This window comes from Peromyscus leucopus, chromosome 6 (assembly GCF_004664715.2).
Source record: "Peromyscus leucopus breed LL Stock chromosome 6, UCI_PerLeu_2.1, whole genome shotgun sequence".
Lineage (NCBI taxonomy): Eukaryota > Metazoa > Chordata > Mammalia > Rodentia > Cricetidae > Peromyscus > Peromyscus leucopus.
In genome coordinates this window covers 48,885,688-48,904,680 of record NC_051068.1, presented here as the reverse complement: position 1 = coordinate 48,904,680, position 18,993 = coordinate 48,885,688, and positions in this window count along the sequence as shown.

The window sequence follows — 18,993 nt, the reverse complement described above, 5'->3', positions numbered from 1 at the left end:
TTCTTTATATACTTAATCTCCATACTTAGGATTTTAATGTAACTACTATCGTTCTAATATATGTGTATGTGTGTGTGTGTGTGTGTGTGTGTGTGTGTGTGTGTGCAATTAAATAAAAAGCTGCTGTTAAAAGTCATTGTTAAAATTTATGTATCTTAAAGACAGAGTAGGAATACGTAGCTGCTAGTATTTTAGTAGAATAATTTAAAATGTAAGTACAGAATACTGGTAAATTGACTAACACAATTCAGTGAACTCCTGATCCTTCTCCACTTCAGGAGCTTTCCAATGATCCTCATCCTCATTCTCCCTTTCCTCATCCTTCTTTGCTGTATCGTTCTTTTTCTCTCATTCAACAAGAATAAAGAACTTTCAATTTTCAAGTAATAAGCTTTTTATCTTATCTTCAACTGATCCACATAACTTGAGTCATGGTACCTGAAGAATTAACCCTTCTTCATGTATGTAAATTATACTTTCATGATGAAGAATTGTGTCAGTTTTCTTGCTAACTACAAAATTCATCAAATTATCACATCTCAAATTATGCATTCACAATTGAATGCATTTATCTTGACTGAGGGCAGAAAGAATCACTAGTATGGAATCCCTTTGATTTCATTGAAATTTTAGAATAAATCTTAAACATAATTAATTTAAATACTTGGTTTGGGAGCAAAATCCTGCAACTCCTGAAATGGGAATCTGAAGCAAGAGAGGAAGGTCTGAAGTTGAATGCTACACCAAGAAAAGTCTACTGAGAGAGAGAGGGAGAGGGAGGGAGGGAGAGAGAGAGAGGGAGAGGGAGGGAGGGAGGGAGGGAGAGAGAGAGAGAGAGAGAGAGAGAGAGAGAGAGAGAGAGAGAGAGAGAGAGAGAATGAAAAAATATTAAACATTTTCTCTTTTATAACACAAAATATAGGCAGGTCAGTGATGATGGTTAGGATGGAAAATGGAGGCCCATTAGTCAACAACCTGCCATCTCTGAGAGGATCATCACTCAAAACTCCAGAGTGATTTCTCCTGGGTATCTTTAAGCTGCATTCTGTCCTCCACCCTTTACTTCTATTTCATATCCTGCTTCTTGGAAAGCCTACTGCTTTGCAGATTTGCAGCCTTCCTAATTTCCATCCTTGGCGTTCTGCGAGATCACTGAGTCTACAGGGACTCTGTTTTCTCTACACTTTTCTTTTCCAGCTGAACAAGAAGCCCCTGAATCACTGACTTCTTCACTCCTAATGAAGTTCCCTCAACTGAAATGCAGACAGTGATATACTCCAACCTAATATGGTACAAACTGGGAAACCTAAGTGATCACTGACGTGACTTAAGTCATTTGAAAACTCTGTACCAGAATTTCTCTCCTGTAGGAGAGACAGTAGCCAGGAAGTAAAATAAAGTAAATAAAGTAAATAAAGTAAATAAAGTAAATAAATACATAAATACATAAATACATAAATACATAAATACATAAATACATAAAAGAGCAAATGAGGTGGGAATTAGCACAAAACAGTAAAGGGCTTCTGGCTTATGTGATCCAAGCTTTCATCATTCTGGGTTTTTTGTGACATTGACAAAGGTTAGTCCTGGGGGAAGCACTGCTGACTGACCTGTTTCTGATTTGTTCGTTCCTTGTCACTTGTCACAAAGCTAAAGCAAAATCACACCACTGTCTGCAAAGAATATGATGTGTTCACAGAACTACATAACTTTACACATGATATAAAAATATATTAACAACAAAATAAATAAAACTACCATCAAACCCCTAATCATGGCAAAAATATTTCCAAAATAAAGATTGCATATTTCTATTAGTGTTCTTAAATGGAGAAAAACTGAAGAAAATTACTCAGTTTTTTCACTACATAGTAAAGGGTCTCTTTATGCACATATGATGTTATTCAGCTACATTTTGTCCGCTGATTTCTTTCTCAGTTTCCCTGCAAGGTCTTTTTGTTGGTTTGTAAATTGCATACTCACATATACAATTTTATAGCAGAATTTATGTGTCAAGTAGTTTATTTAATTGAGATTATTGTATTCACTTTTATGGTCAACGTTAGGGGAGAGGAGGGAGAAATGCAAAGACATTGTCATTAAGAGGGGGGCTAGAATGGGAAATGGTGGACATTTATTCTTCTGTTAATCAAAGTGAATTGTTATACTTATTGCCCTTTATATTTTGTTTTGTTTTTTCAGTGGGTGTTTATATACCCACTTCTTTATCTTTTATGTATTTATTTACTTATGGCCTTTATTTTACTTTCTAGATATTCAGTTTTCTACAGTAGAGAAATTCTGATATTGAATTTTGTTGTGGGATATTTGATAACATTGGTGAAATTCTGAGACTGCGTTAATAAAATTAACTTTGGATCAGCGGGCAGAGCCAGTGACTAGTTGACAGGAATTAGACATAGAGAGGACAGAGGACCCAAGAATATGGATAGAGTGTGTCAGGAGCCATTGCCACAAGCTGTTGTGGGCCAGGACACATATACAGTTTATAGCAATTGATAATTCAGATGTCAACCCACCAGAAATATGATTCTCACTGGGTACCCTGTTCAAGCAAGGTTTGCAGGCCATTGATGGGTCATTCACCTCAGCAAAATGCTGAATACCATTTATTGAAAAAGGGAGAAAACCTTAAGTACAGGGTTACAACACAATGGGAAAACCCTGGAGGGCAGAAGTTCACTACAGATGTTTTACATACTTGCATCTAAGCTGTTTATACCCAATATGCAGGATACACAAACAAGGAACTTCCCTTAAGCATTCAGGAGGGTGGAAACCTGCAGGGAATCAGCATAGGGAGGACCTCAAGGTCAAGGTTAGCAAGCAAGGCAACAGCTACCCAGATGGGGGCCAGGACCCTACAACTGACTATGAGTACTATTGCTTCCATCTGTAGTTTCTTGTGAAATAGCCGCTACGATATCTTTGCATTACCATGTATTTTCACAATTATGGTACATGTAATCTCATGATTATATCTCAATCTTATGACACACATATTTGCTTGTGGTCAGGAAGATGACTTCTAACTGTATAATTTTGATGAATAAAAACATATTAAAATATGTTTCATAACTAGATCTATTGTTCCATGTAGACAGTAGACATTTTGAGGTCTTATTCTCCACCCTTAGCCATTGACGAGGCAAATTGGCCAAATAAAATGTCCTTGTGAAATTTTCACAGAGTGTAATTGCAAGTGCTTACTCTTGTTGGATGGAAACCTTTCAAAAGAATTATAGCATAATTCAGTCCCATGGAAGCTCCACAGGTGTTGGTCTAAATTTCATGATTTCCCACTGGTTTTGGTTTGGTTGTCTCTGTAGTTTTCCCATCATGATCTCAGTGCCCCTTGCTCATAGAATCCCTCTTCTATCTCTTTGACTGGACTCCTGGAGCTCAGCTTGGTGTTTGGCTGTGGATCTCTGCATCTGCTTCCATCAGATACTAGAGAAAGGCTCTATGATGAGAGTTAGGGTATTCACCAACCTGATTACTCGGGTAAGCTAGTTCGGGTACCTTGCTCACTACTGGACTAGGCCCTCTGCATAAGCAAGAGAGTTGTGTAGCTGGATCTGTTTAATGGGTCCCCTGGCAGTAGGATCAGAATCCATCCCTGGTGCATGAGCAGGCTTTTTGGAGCCCACTACCTATGGTGAGACACCTCCTACAGCCTTGATGCAGGTCGAGGGGCTTGGACCTGTCACTATTGAATATACCAGGCTCTGCTGACTCCCTATGGGAGGCCTTACCTTCCTGTAGGATGGAATTGGGGGCAGTGACTGGTGGGGGACAGGCTTGAGGGGCAGAAAGAGGGAAGAGAGGGATCTGTGATTGGTATGAAAAATGAATGAAAATTTTTCTTAATAAAAAGAGTTAGAAAAGAAGTTAAAAAAATGTTGATGATCATTGTAATCATACCCAAAACAAATCAAGTAAGGAATAAAATAAAGTTTATCAAAACTGAAAAAAAAATTTTAGCGAAATAGAAGTGATAGTGCAGGTGTCTGGCCTTGTTATATCTTAGCCCTTCAAGAGATCAATAGCACCTATGTTGCATTAGTTTTCTCAACCACCACCTCTACGTTCTGATTCAAAAAATAATTAACATTTCCTATTTATTTCTACACAAATGTTTAATGTAAAATGTTTAGGTTTTGGGATTCAGGTGATTAACAGAAAAAGACTGTTAAAACTGATTAACCTTGTCTGGATATTATTAATCATACAAAATAGTACACATATTCTTTGCCTTTTCCTTAAATCTCTCATTGCTCTCATTGGTTCAGTTTCTTCCCTTACAAGGTATGTATGTATGTGTATATATATATATATATAATTCTAGTGAACTAGAATTATAAGTTCTCAAGGCAGCAACCCAAATCAGCTACTCAAATTTAAGTTGTGATCCTGGCTAGGGAACCTGAGAACAGGGGACAGTTACAAGGCAGCAGACCTGTTTCAATTTACTATTACTCTGGAGTAAGAGCCAGGGATCCCTTTGTAGAAAACAGGGGGACTGAAAACACAGACTGAATTAGGCAGTGTAGATTTTGAGGAAGATTATCGTAACCATGATGCCTGGGATCCTCTGCTTTGTGATGGTTTATGGACAGCCTGTCATCCGCAGAAGAGTGGTAGTATAGGGAGGAAGCTCTGAGACTCTGGTCAGCAGCTTGGAGCCAGAAAGTAGCCACTAGAGCACTTCAGTTATTTTTCTTTTTCTGGGTTTTTGTCTGACTTTTATGTTTCTCTTTTATTCTTAGTAGTATACTTTAACCAAACTTAGATTTTTAATTGTATTTAAAAGGAACATTTGTGAGTTCAATTTTATTTTTTCTTATACATTTCTAATTTTGTGCATTTTTTATAACTTGGTAATATTTTTTCCAACCTACATTTACTTTGTAACCCTCCTGTTTCTCCTGTTTCATTGTTACACTGTCTTATTAGCATTTCAACTTCATTTAATTTTTAGGATCCAATGTGCTGTGTGCATTACACCACAGAGCCACTTTATCTTAATTTTTAAAAAAGCTTATGTATTTTTCTTATATTCCCTTTTAAATTTTTCTAATTTTTGCTTTTGAATTTTCTCAGCAATATGACATTTTTAAAGTTTTTTCTTTACTGTCTTAATTTCTAATCCCTTATTCTTTACTCATCTTCATTGTAAGATTATTCACCTCTTTATTTTTCTTTCTTATACAAGCTTCATTCTCCTTTAATTTCCTTACTTTCTTCTCATCATGAATTTACTATTTTCACATTTACCCTTAAAAATTGTATTTTATATCACACTGTCATTTATTACCATTTTCAATTTTCTGATACCTGGTAATGTATTATTGAACACTTGTTGATTTTAAGTATACTTCCATATTGTGTGGTTTGACACTTTTCACAAACTCTAATATAGGGATCTATGACAGCTGTCCTTCCAGAAATGAATAGACTAGGCCTTGGGTAAGCAGAAATCAACCGTCAGTTGCCTGGCACTACTAGATCCAGGAGCCCATGAGGAGGGCAGCCACAGCTCCATGCCAAGAATCTTGGTTTGGACAGGGAAAAAGCAACCAGCAAGTGCTGGGCTCCAGGCAGTTGGACACCATTATGATGACTGACTACAGGATAGGGAATTAGGAGAGAGAAAGAGGCAGAATGGTTTATGTATTGGGGAGAGGGGCAGATGTTAAGGGTCAGGGCAGTAAAGAATGGAATGATGTGGAGGGCCTGCTTGCCATGCAGGTCCATGGTGATGTCCAGTCCTGGGCTGCTACCTAGTAGTCATGCTGTGGGCCATGGCCCTGATGTAGCTGTCGGGGTTTGTCTTTATGTCTGTGGCTCCTATTACCTTCAAGGACCCTGCAGATGGGGTGTTGGAGTCTTGGCCACCTGTGACCATGTCAGTGTCCAAGGAATATGATTCCATGGGGGCCATGCCAATAGAGGAGGCCTGTGCTGCCACTAGGGACCATCCTGACATACTGGCTTGAATTGATAAAAGGGCCATGTCTGGATCTGTGGCCAGCCTCTGTGTTGATATCCGTGGCTCCTGTCACCAATGAGGGCAGTGCAGACGCCTGTCGCCTGGGCCTACACCTCAGGCCATGTTGGTCTTTGAGGGTCAAGCTGCCACCAGGGTTATACAGATCTGGGTGGCCTATGCTGCCACCTGGGGCCATGGTGTTGTCTGGACCCAAACTGCGGCCAGGGCTATGTCTGGGTCTGTAGACCTTCTGCAGCCTGAGTCTGTGTTGACGTCTATAGTCTATGTTGCCACCACAGGACACACAGATGCCCAGGATCTGGACTGCCAGGCTGACCATGTTGGTGTCTGAGGGCTGTGCTGCTGCCAGGTCCAAAGAGACCTGAGTGACAAGTGCTGCCACCTGGGGGCCATGGCATCTTACGGGCCTGGGCTGCAGCTAGGGCGTTGTCTGGGTCCATGGTCTTACCGCAGTTATGATCTGTGTTGATAGCCATGACTCTTGTTTCTACCAGGGGCCAAGCAGACATCAGGGGTTTGCGCCACCAACTAGGGCCCTGTTAGTGTCTGAGGGCTGTGCCTCTGCCAGGGCCATACAGATCTGAGTGGCCTGCACTGACAGCTGGGGCCATGTTGTCATCTGGGCCTGGGCTACTGCCAAGGGCCATGTATGACTCCATGGCCATGCTGCAGTCCTGGTCTGTGCTGAAGTCTGTGGCTCCTGTTACCGCTGAAGGAAGTGAGGACAGGGATGCACAGAGTTAGCCCTGCTCCTTCCTGGCTGTGACACTAGGGTGAGCAGGCCATACACCTCCCCAGGGGCAGCACACTAGAGCTGACCCTGTTGGCAGGGATGCAGTTGAGCTGACCCTGAGGGCCTGAGGGCATAAGAGCTGACCCTGCTCTGCCCCCTCCTTTGTACTTATCCCACCTAAAGCAATTGGGAGAATGTGACCTGCACCTTGCCTGGGTAAAAGAGTAGAGCTGGCAATGTGAGTGCCCCTGAGCCAGAACTGAGGGCGTGAGAACAGGAGAACTCGCCACACTTCTGCTCCTTGCTACCTACTGCACTGGGTGAGCTACCTGAGCCAGTACTGGAGTAGCTGCCTGGGTGGTGAAGGCAAGAGAGAGCTGGTGGGCTCACCAACCCAGCTACTACCCAGGCCCAGAACCATGAGTGAGTCTACCGAACATCCACCTCATCTATGAACTTCAGAAGCATGTGCAGGTGCCGGATTGATGCGATCTCCAAGATACAGGACAATAGGATTCAGGACAAGAGGAGTACCAGTGAGAGCCTGTTATTGATAGTGTAGCAGAAACCAAAGGCCTCTGAGCAGACCAATGATTCATAGCAAAGGAACACTTACAAGCAAAGATTTGTGGACTAAAGGAAACACTATATGACTCACTGGGGGGGGGGTGTTGGTGTTTGGGGGGCTGGTTGTTTTTTAATTTTGTTTTGTTTGTAGGGGAGGATGCAAGGGCAGAGGGCAGATGCAAGGAGACAGGGAGATGAGTATGAAAAGGATACATAATGTGAAATCCACAAAGAATCAATAAAAAGTTAAAAAAAATAAATACAGTACACATATATGAAATTTAAAGAATGAAATTAAAGAGTTAAAAAAGGAGAAAACAATCTTTAAAAAAGAAATGAATGGATAAAGGAAATATGGCTCACATCTAAAAATAATTTTATGTAGCTGAGACGAAAATCAAATTATGATATGAAAAAGCATGAAATTGAAGATTATTGTGTTATATAGAATAGGTCTAATTTCATAAAAACAAATATTGCATGCTTTTCTCATTAGAAAATATGTGTTTAAAATCACATAAAACACCTTGATAGACTGGAGGTTTCTCTCTCTCTTTCCCTCATAGTGATTAGTAGATGAGTTAATAGAGCCACAGATGATAAATAGATAATAGAGGTGTGTGTATATGCATATCATATATGAAAATTTAAGGCAACTATGAAGAGAGGAACATGTGAAGCTTCTGTGAAAGAGGAACTCCAGAGAGTACTTGCATGTATATGTCAAAAGGAAAGCTCCGTGTGAAGAAGTGGAATAGCAAGAGAAAAATAAGGCATAGGAGTTGTCAGTAAAAATGAAACAGTGGGATATGTATGAAATGGCAAAAAATGAAATTTTCATTTATCTGTATGCTAAACAAAAATTAATTTTATAAATCCAAAGTGCCTAATAAAGCCCTCCACTACTTCTCTCATGTTTCTGTTTGTGTGTGGACTTGTTAAAAAAAAAATCTAAAAACCAGCAAATGAAAAGTCTAAGTATGACCTTGAAATAATTGCTGTCACTGTTATGAGATTTATTTAAACCTGGTGCTCCATTCAATTACCCTCTAGGTATGCACCACATGTAGGAAAACTTAAAAGTCCAGCATGAGCTTGGTGGCTTACACTGGTAACCCCAGGTACTTGAAGGTCTGGTGCTTTAGGATTGCAAGTTCAATGTCTATCTGGGGAATCTAGTGACACACATTTGAAAAAATAAATAAGTAAATAAATAAGATAGGCAATGTTATAAACAGTAGAAAATAAGCAAACATTGTTTGTGTTTAAAAGTATCACCTCAGGACCTGGAGAGATGGCCCAATGGTTAACAACACTTAGTTTTAGTTTTTCCTGAGGACCCTAGTTTGATTTCCAGTACCTACAACAGGTGGCTCAGAAGTACCTGTAGCTTCAACTCCAGGAGATCCAATGCCTCTGACCCCACTAGGAGCTGTACTCATATGTAAAGCACACATAACTACAAAGAAGATTATCATTTCTTACTAGTTTCCAAATCCTTCCTTTAAACCTACAAATAAGTATAGTTATTACCCCTAACCAAAGAAGTCTCTCCTTATGGCAAGTTGAGACCATCATAGGAAACCACAAGTGTACATGATGGAGAGAACAGACCATGGAGGACTCAGCCCCAGTGGATACATCTATATGACAGCTCCTGTAGTTAATACACACGCAAACACTGTGGAAGAGGAAGCAGAAAGTTCCTAACATCCAGAATACTAGGAAATCCACTGTGAAAACGTGTCCCAGAAATGGCTGCAAAAACAAGATGGGAAAAGCGGCAAAACCAATGTCCATGTTAAGATGAACGGGGAATATTCTGCAAGGTTCCATCCCTAATCAAATAATTACAGGCAAATAATGAGTGCTGGGAACAGTAGAGTTAACTTGATCCTCCCAGAGAGGAGCCTTATTATTGGTTGTCCAAAGCAGAGTGGTCAGTCCTGAAAATATGCAAACAAATAATAACAACAAACTCACTGGGAGTGAATACTCGAGGTCTCTGTCCCAATGATATTTGGCAGATGGATGTTACACATGTGCCCTCCTTTGGTGTGTTTAAGTATATGCATGCTTCAGGAGATACATGTTCAGGAGCTATCTTTGCTTCCTTACATCAAGGAGAACGCCAAAAGGATGCACAAAATCATTGTATTCAAGCTTTCACTCACCTTGGAGTTCCCAGACAAGTAAAAACAGATAATGGCCCAGCTTATACTAGCAGAGGGTTTGTACAATTTTGTGCTGCCCGGTCTATTCATCATGTTACTGGCATTCTTTATAATCCTCAAGGCCAAGCTATAGTTGAACGAGCACATGCTACCATCAAACAATATTTAATTAAAATAAAAGAGGGGGAGATTGTAGGGCCAGAATCAAGACCAAATGTAAAATTATCATCTGTTTTATACATTTTAATTGTTTAATGGTCAATAAACAGAGCCTTACTACCATGACCCGACATTTTCAGGGCCGGCCTATGGTACAGGCACAGGTTAGGTGGAAAGATCTATCTACAGGTATTTGGAAAGACCCTGCCCCAATTCTGGCTAGGGTAAGGGGAGCGGTGTGTGTTTATCTTCCAGATGCTAAGTCACCATTGTGGGTTCCAGAGAGGTGTGTTCATCCTGTGGAAATGTCTATGGCTGATGGAAATGCTGCTTCTGATGTATCAAGTGAAGCTGGAGACAGTGTATTGGAATCTGGTAAAAAAAAAAAAAAAAAAAAAAAAAATCCCCCAGTGCTGATGCCTGTAGGGATACATAGCCCTATTTTCATTCTATTTGTGCTAGTAATTGGACTATGGGCCGTCCGTCGGCTCGTATACCTATGGATAAATTCTATTCCATCTCATCCTGACTTTTGAGGAGTCTGTTAAAGTCAATTATTCTTCTGGAGAAATTTTTAGCATTTCCTCCTTTCCCTGTTTATACTGGGGTGGGAGGGGGTGTTTTATTAAAATTGTTCTGTTCAGAATTGCAGCCTTAGCAGATGCTGGCTTGATGAAGATAATGTGTTAGTTATGAAGAATTCCTGCTGATGCCGATGGAAGCATCTTCCCAGTTTCCTGTCCAATTGCATAGAACAAAGACAGGTTTTGGAATCACTGCTGCCGTTGTTACTGCCATTGCTGTTTCTGCTGTTGCTGCCGCTACTGCAGGAATTGCCCTTTCTCCAAATGCCCAGCAAGCTGATGTGGTGAAAAGAGTTTCTAATGCTTTGGACATTCAAAATCAGATAAATGGACATGTACATCCTGTACTGCCAACCCTTAACCAACAGATGGTGTTGGTACAAGAACAATTTGATTTGTTATGGACTCAAAAACATTCGACCTGCCCTCAGATGTACATATCTATGTGTGTGACCCTGGAAAGGGTTGTTGATGCCTCTCATGAAGTTTGGAGGCCCAGTGGGTATGTTTCAGGGTCCTTGGGTATAACATTTGTGAATTTTGCTGTGCAGCTTTTTCATGCCATACAGGCCATTGATGATGCCAGAGTTGTTCCAATTTCGGATATTGGATGGTGGGATTGGGTGGCCCAGGTTGGAGGCTCGTTTCAAAAATGGTCAGGATCGCTTGCTATGGCGATCCTAGGATGTCTTGGATTCAGGGTATGCTTCTGGGCCCTCTGCCATCTTAAAATGCAATTCACCACTCATGCAGGTATCACCCGACGAGCCCGCTAGCTGTCTCAGCACATACTGAATCCACTCAAGTGTGGATTCAGAAGCTTAATAAGCGGTAACCAGAAACGGGTAACTTCCTAGGATAGCATGGGTGCCTAAGACAGGAAGTACGGAGGGCACTTTTCTATGACGGGTAAGTTCATGCTACCAGGTCGACCTAAGACAGGTGCCCCTTAAATAAATAAAAAGGGAGGAGATGTTGGGATCAGAATGGCTCTGACCCTTCTAAGATTGTCCCTACCTCTTCTGTTCTGAGTGTGCTGAGGTCAGGCTGTTCTGCGGATGTTTTGCTGTTTGGTATATCTTGTGGTTTGGCAGCTGTGGCTTCCTGGGCCTTGCTGACCATTCCTTGACCCTGAGTGCTTGATAAACAATTGTGTTTGATTCCTCCTGAAAGGGTATATAGGATGGGGAAGAAAGAATAAAGCGAGTCCCGATGCTTTCACCTTGACTGGTGTGTGCTGTGTTCATCCCGAATTCCCTCGCCAGGTTTTGGGCCCAATTTCCATGCAGGCACGGCAAGTTTGTATTTATATATTTGTGCATGCACATTACTATAATAGTAATAATAATCAACAAAAAGAGCTTACGAAATTGAGAGTAGAGTTAGGGATGGGAAGGAGTGGAGAGTGCCTAGGAGGGGCTAGAAAAAAGAAAGGGAAGGAGGGAGTGATATAATTGTATTTCAGTTACAGCATGCTTAAAATAATACATTCTAAAAGCATGTATCATCTCAAATTATTATAAACATCATATGAAGTGTTTGTTATCATCATAAAAAGCACCAACAAATACAATACTAGGTTAGCCTGTAGGAACAAATACGAGGCCCGAATCACATCCACTCAAGCCCTGTAAACTTTCATCATGACTATTTGGCGCTATAGCACTTGAGCACTTCTGAGATTGTCAAAATTGATTTATTGAAGGTGAATCAAATGTTCTATTGCCATGAAGTGATTCTGTGATAGAGTCTTCTTGAAATGGCTGCTTAAACAAGACAGGAAAAATGGCAAAATCAATGGGCATGTATATGTGGAAAGGGGAAAATTTGCAATGCCTTGGTCCTAGAAAAGGGACTAAAGACTGCTTGGAAAAGAAGAATTAGGCTCTCCCAGAGATGAATCTCCTTATTGGTGTTGCCATTTACTGATTCTGTATTTGCATCTGATTTACATGGTTGAGATTCTACTTGTAGGGAGATTGTGATTTGAACAGTGAGCATCTAGCCTAACCCTGTAATCCAGCTGCTTTTACATTCCATGTAATTCCACCTAACAGTTGTAAAGTAGTAATTCACATTTACTGCTGAATTAGCCATCCAGAGAGGGGGGTGTGATAATTTTTGTTTACTGTAATTGTAGGCAGCCATTGCTATTATTGTTGGTAGTCTATTATTTTCACAGTGCTCAGGACCAAACTTAGGACCTTGAAATCTCTATACAAGCACTCTACCACTAGCCATTGCCAGAGCCAACTAAATGAAAACCTTAAGAACTGGTCTCTTAAAAGATGTCTAGAAAAATAATATGAAGACAATTCTTCCAAGATTTCAGGAAATTGACATTTTCTTCCATCTGATCACCAACCAGCTAGAACGCTGGCTTTTGGCAAGCACAAACCTAATTCCTATTGAAAAACACACAGGCTGAAAGCTTTGGGAATTTAATAGAATTGACTAATTTCTGGTTATAGCCCCTGTTAACACTGAATCATTAGTTATTCAATCACTTTCAGTCTTTGTATTTTTAAAGAATCTCCTTAATGATCGTACAAAGTATTTAAAATTCACAAAATTAGTAAATATTTTTTCAAAATATGAATAAATAGAGCTTGAATGAGTGATGATTATTTTATTTGGATTTTTAGTAGGTGCTTATAAAAGCATAAAAAGTAATCTACCTTATGGCAGCATTTTTCATGAAGAAAATTGTACAGAAGAAAAGGTAATAATGTTTCATTCTCTAAAATACCACAATCTAGAAATTGTGAAAGAAAATATGCAATAGAATCTCCAAAAAGCCCTCTTATCCTTACGCCAATATTTTGAATAATTATATAACTACACAATAACAGTGATGATAAATATAGTTCTTTCTCTGCATCTTCTATACTTACATCCTTTAAGAAGCAACTATAGGGGTTAGATAGATGTCTCAGTGGTTGACAACATATATTGTTCTTTCAGAGGACTGATGTTTGGTTCCATAAGGGGTTGAGAACTATTTTAATTCCATCACTAGGGTGTCTGGTGGCTTCATGTGGCCACCATGGGCATGCACACTCATGTACACACAAATATATATATATATATATATATATATATATATATATATATATATATGTGAGTTTTCTTTGAGATTGTGTCTCCAAGCATTGTCAGAAGCTACACTCATAAAGTTTCACGAACATAACTGTTTCTAAGCATGAGTTTAAATGGACAAAAATAGATTTACTAGCTTGGACATGGAAAGCTCAGGAGGTCTAAATCCTATGCCATAAACTACAAGCATCTAAGAAATGTTGAGAGGCAGAGAAATAGTCTTTCCCCAGAAAAGGGCACACCAATTGAGTAGCCAATATTAACTACCAGCCCTAAAATCATACATACAAGCAACATTATACACATTGAGAAAATTGTATTAATGTACTTAAGTACACACACACACAAGCTACAGAAACAATTAATGAAAAAGGAAATCGTGAATTTGCATAGGTCTTAGTATCTTTGGGAGATTCTGAGATAAGATTCACATAGGGGGACAAGAGAAACAAAAGGTGACTGTTAAACAAAAGATGGCTCAGAGCAAGGTGCTACTCTCTGGGGGTCAGGCCAGGTGTAGTCCCGTGGGAATGCCACCACAGAATTCAGTTTACATCATTTCTTGAAATTTAAATAGAGACAAGATATGCCTCATAGATATTGAACACACACACACACACACACACACACACACACACATATATATATATATATATATATATATTACATGGCACAGTTGAGCTCTCCATATTAATCTGTTTTGTGTTTCCTGACTTTAAACCATCTCTTTGCTCTTGTTTCTCATTCTAAGTGGTTAAAAGTATCCAGGCAGTGGGCAGATACTCAACTAATCAGATATTTCTTATTCCAGATACCCTAATACAGCACTCTTAATTTCCAATGGCCTGGGATGTGGATTTAAATATGATCTTTTGCAGGACAAGGATGGTTTTCACTCGGTGCTCGGTTCCTATTCTTGAGCTATGTCTGAGCTCTCATTAGAGTGACTTTGACAGGTAATCTGATTATGAACACTTAAGTAATCTTGAAGCTCCAGGCTCTCTCGTCTTACTTTCTTCAGAGCCTTCAACTGAATTGCATGTAGCATCCCTTTAGTAGCAGCAACAGAACTGGTTCAGAAGTCACTTCCAAACACTTGCAAGTTCTAGCATCCTTTAGATTCAAAGACACACCCTCATTTTAAAAGAGTTTTACAATAATAGCACCACTTCTTGATACCATCTATCATGCTAGTCTATTGTTTTGTTATGAGATCTATAGAGAGCAATTTGTCATGAAAAGATGTGGATATGCTTCATGGATTTGGATACTGGGACATCTAGGAGCCATGGGAACAAATCCAGGGGGATCTCCATAATGTATAAATATAGAAAGCTGAATGAGTGACAGGACAGAGAAATGGGGGGTGCTCACCTCCCTCCTTTATTACTACCCTATGCATTACAATAAAAGCTTTAACCTAGTGATGAGGGCAGTGTTATTATGACCTAGTCATATCTTAAATGTCTCCCACCACTCCCTCATATTCTCATATCCATTAGACATCAAAATGAGGTTTGGGAAACACACTCAAGTCAAAGCAATTCTTGAAAATTCTTGCAGTTATTTTTCATCAAGAGTATTTTTTTTCTGATAACATGATAGGTCAGGGAAAAAATATAAAACTTTCTCAAATAAGTTATATCTTGAGTAGATATAGCCTATTGTTTGACAAACAGATAACCTAAAGTCAATTATAAAAGGAATATTTATTTTTGATAATAATGTGCATATCCCATTAATTAGATGATTTACCATGATAGAAAATGGCAGTCTTTGGGCTAGAGAGATAGCTTAGCAGGGTCAAGTTCTTGTGGCTCTTACAGAAGAGTAGGGTTCTATTCCTAGCACCCATGGGGGCTCATAGCTGCCTGTCACTCTAGCTCAAGGGGACAGATGCTTTCCTTAGGTTTCCATAAACATCCGTGCACAGACTCACACATAAGTAGAATTGCTTTTTTTTTTTAAATTTTATTTAACAATACCATTCAGTTCTACATATCAGCCATGGGTTCCCCTATTCTGCCCCTTCCTACCCTCTCCCCTTACCCCCAGCCCATCCACCATTCCCACCTCCTCCAGGGCAAATCCTCCCCCAGGACTTTGATCAACCTGGTAGACTCAGTCCAGGCAGGTCCAGTCCCTTCCTTCCAGACTGAGCCAAGTGTCCCTGCATAAGCTCCAGGTTTCAAACAGCCAACTCATGCAATGAGCACAGGACTTGGTCCCACTGCCTAGTTGCCTCCCAAACTGATCAAGCCAATCAACTATCACACCTATTCAGAGGGCCTGATCCAGCTGGGGGCCCCTCAGCCTTTGGTTCATAGTTCATGTGTTTCCATTCATTTGGCTATCTTTTTTTCAATAATTGAGTAAATCCGAAATTTATTATAAGCCACAGTCGTCCTAGGGACCTCCATGCTATATATATATATATCCTCCATGGTTCTATGGGTTGTATTCTGATGTACTTTATTTTATATCTAGAATCCACTTATGAGTGAGTACATACCATGACTGTCTTTCTGGGTTTGGGTTACCTCACTCAGGATGATTTTTTTCTAGTTCCATCCATTTGCCTGCAAATTTCATGCTTTCATTGTTTTTCTCTGCTGAGTAGTACTCCATTGTGTATATGTACCACATTTTTTTCATCCATTCTTCCGTTGACGGGCATCTAGGCTGTTTCCAGGTTCTGGCTATTATTACAAATAGTGCTGCTATGAACATAGCTGAGCATGTATCTTTATGGTATGAATCAACATTCCTTGGGTATATGCCCAAGAGTGGGATGGCTGGGTCTTGAGGTAGTTCGATTCCTAATTTTCTGAGAAACCGCCATACTGATTTCCACAGTGGTTGTACAAGTTTACATTCCCACCAACAGTGGAGGAGTGTTCCCTTTGCTCCACATCCTCTCCAACATTGGTTGTCATTGGTGTTTTTGATCTTAGCCATTCTAACAGGTGTAAGGTGGTATCTCAGAGTCGTTTTGATTTGCCTTTCTCTGATGATTAAGGATGTTGAGCATTTCTTTAAATGTCTTTCAGCCATTTGTGATTCTTGTTTTGTGAATTCTCTGTTTAGCTCTTTAGCCCATTTTTTTAATTGGACTGTTCAGTACTTTGATGTCTAGTTTCTTGAGTTCTTTATATACTGTGGAGATCAATCCTCAAGCAGAATTTCTTTAAAAAATCAAATCTTACAAAGGAATTGGAATCTTAAGAATGGTAACATAATCAAATAAATCTATTCCTCAATTACCAATAATGAACTTGGGAAATTTGGAATATATTTATCCTTATAATAAATAATATATTTGTTAAATATCAATGCTAAGTCACTGATAAATAATTTTATGGTGTATTTTGTAAATACATCTTAAAACATTCCAATTTATTTTGTATTGATATAATTATAACTCAAATAGCCCAGGGGAAGAAAAAGCATAGCCTTGGCTATCATTATAGTTTTGGAGCTGAACAACACAATGACAGAACATTTAAGTATTAGATGTTCCCTGATTCCTTTTACCTTTTGTGTTTGGCTATATTTCTCATTTAGAAAGTGTTATCATTATAGTGTTAAACACCAACCATAATGTCTTAATTTTGTGATATATAACTTCTGACACTGAAGATGACAACTTGATTTCACTCTATTTTCTAAAAAGCAGAGGAGACTAATTGGCCAAACCATTAAAGGTTATGTAATGATACCAACATTCTTCTCATAATAATTTTTCAGAATCATCTTTATGTCAGCTACTAAAATATGTAACAAGCTAATGAGAAGGTCCCAACTTATAGGCAAAAGAACATAAAAATGCAATAGGACACATTTGTAAAATGATAACATAATATACTTTGTACTACTACCTGTGCCTGAAATATAAAATAAGTAGTTGCTAAAATTGTTTCATAGACATTGAGATTTATATCAACCTTTATCACAAATATTATTCCAATTGGAATACTTTTTTGTAACTTTTAATAATTTATTGCCTAGTGCTTTCGTCTCAGAAATGCAACTAATATATTTAGATAGCCACACACATTTTATTTCAACTGCAAAAGATAAAATTTGGTAAAATTGTCATGTTAATGGATTACATATTTTGGATGATTGAGGAATATGCAGTGAATATGAAATTATATTATGAAAAGCCAATCTTTGTCAGCTTAATATGTGTCTGTCCCTGGAGGTCCCAAGACTCTTGTGAACTAAGAACTACCATAAATCATGAGAATAATTACCAGACCCAAACTGTGGTGTTGAATTAATTTATCTCTAAAGCTACTTGCCACTGTTTGCATACCCTTTAGCATTAGTCTTCTGGGGCCATTGCTCCCTTGACTCCTTAAAGATTAGAGTTCAAGAAGTGCTTAGCTTAAAATATCTTATCCCACAGCACAGTCCTGGAGATAATCACTTTCATCTCTGCTCTGTGTTTGTGGAAGGTTGCGCAGGTTGGTGCACCTCAGCATCTTGCTGCTTGGCACATCACAAAGGTTGTTATGAATGGTACCATAGTGATACAAGGAGCTGTGCATAGAGATAAAAGTGGAGGCAGCACTAAAACACTGCCTTCCATTCACTTCTGATGCTATTTATAACTTAAGGAAAGGTTTTATGCATATAAAATAGAGTATAAATGCAGCAAATCACTTGTAAGAGATAAGGGATTTACTGATCTCATAGAAATCCTATAAAATCAGTGACTCTTTTCCCATCCTCCACTCCTCTGGGATCCTCTCCTACCTCCCTGCCACCCAACTCTGTGTTCTCTCTTCTCTTAAATTAAAACACAACAATCTTGGAGTTCAGTTTGTGCTGGCTGACTACTCCTGGGGAAGGGCCTTGCCCCGAATGTGATTGACACATTCCATGCTGTACCACTGAGAAACAAACAAATAAGCAACAATGACAATAACAACAAGCCCTGATTTCCCCTCTCCAAGCAGTTATCATTTGCAAATAACACCTTGGCAGACTACTGTGTAACAAAAAGTTTGTTAAAAATGGTTTTTCAATCATTCATTTATCTCCTGTATAACATCTTTTTCTTCTATGAGAAATATTTTACATAGCTGTAATTATAGTATAGGCATAGCTTTGGTATAGCAAAAATATTTATATGGATTATTATGTAATAATAAAGTAAGTAATATGCATGTCACATACATATTATGGTTCATACAGTATTTATAGTTGAGTAACATTGTCTTTGAATTATGTTGCATAAAATATAATATCAAAACAAATTTAAGTCAAGTTTGTGATGGGTGTCTGCATTTTCAGCATTCAGAAGGCTGAGACATTCCACTGTGTTTGAGGTCACTCTGATCAGCCCGACCCAGTGTAGCTGGAGTTTTCTCAGTCCCACTAGGGCCCACAGCCACTCAGACCCAAGTAAAAACACAGAGGCTTATTTTAATTAAAACTGTATGGCCTAATGGTTCAGGCTTCTTGCTAGCTAGATCTTACATCTAAACCCATTTCTATGAATCTATACCTTGCCACGTGGTTCATGCTTACCAGTATCTTTACATCTTGCTTCTCATGGCGGCAGCTGGCAGTGTCTCCTGACTCAGCCTTCCTGTTCCCAGAATTCTCTTCTCTGCTTGTCCCGTCTGTACT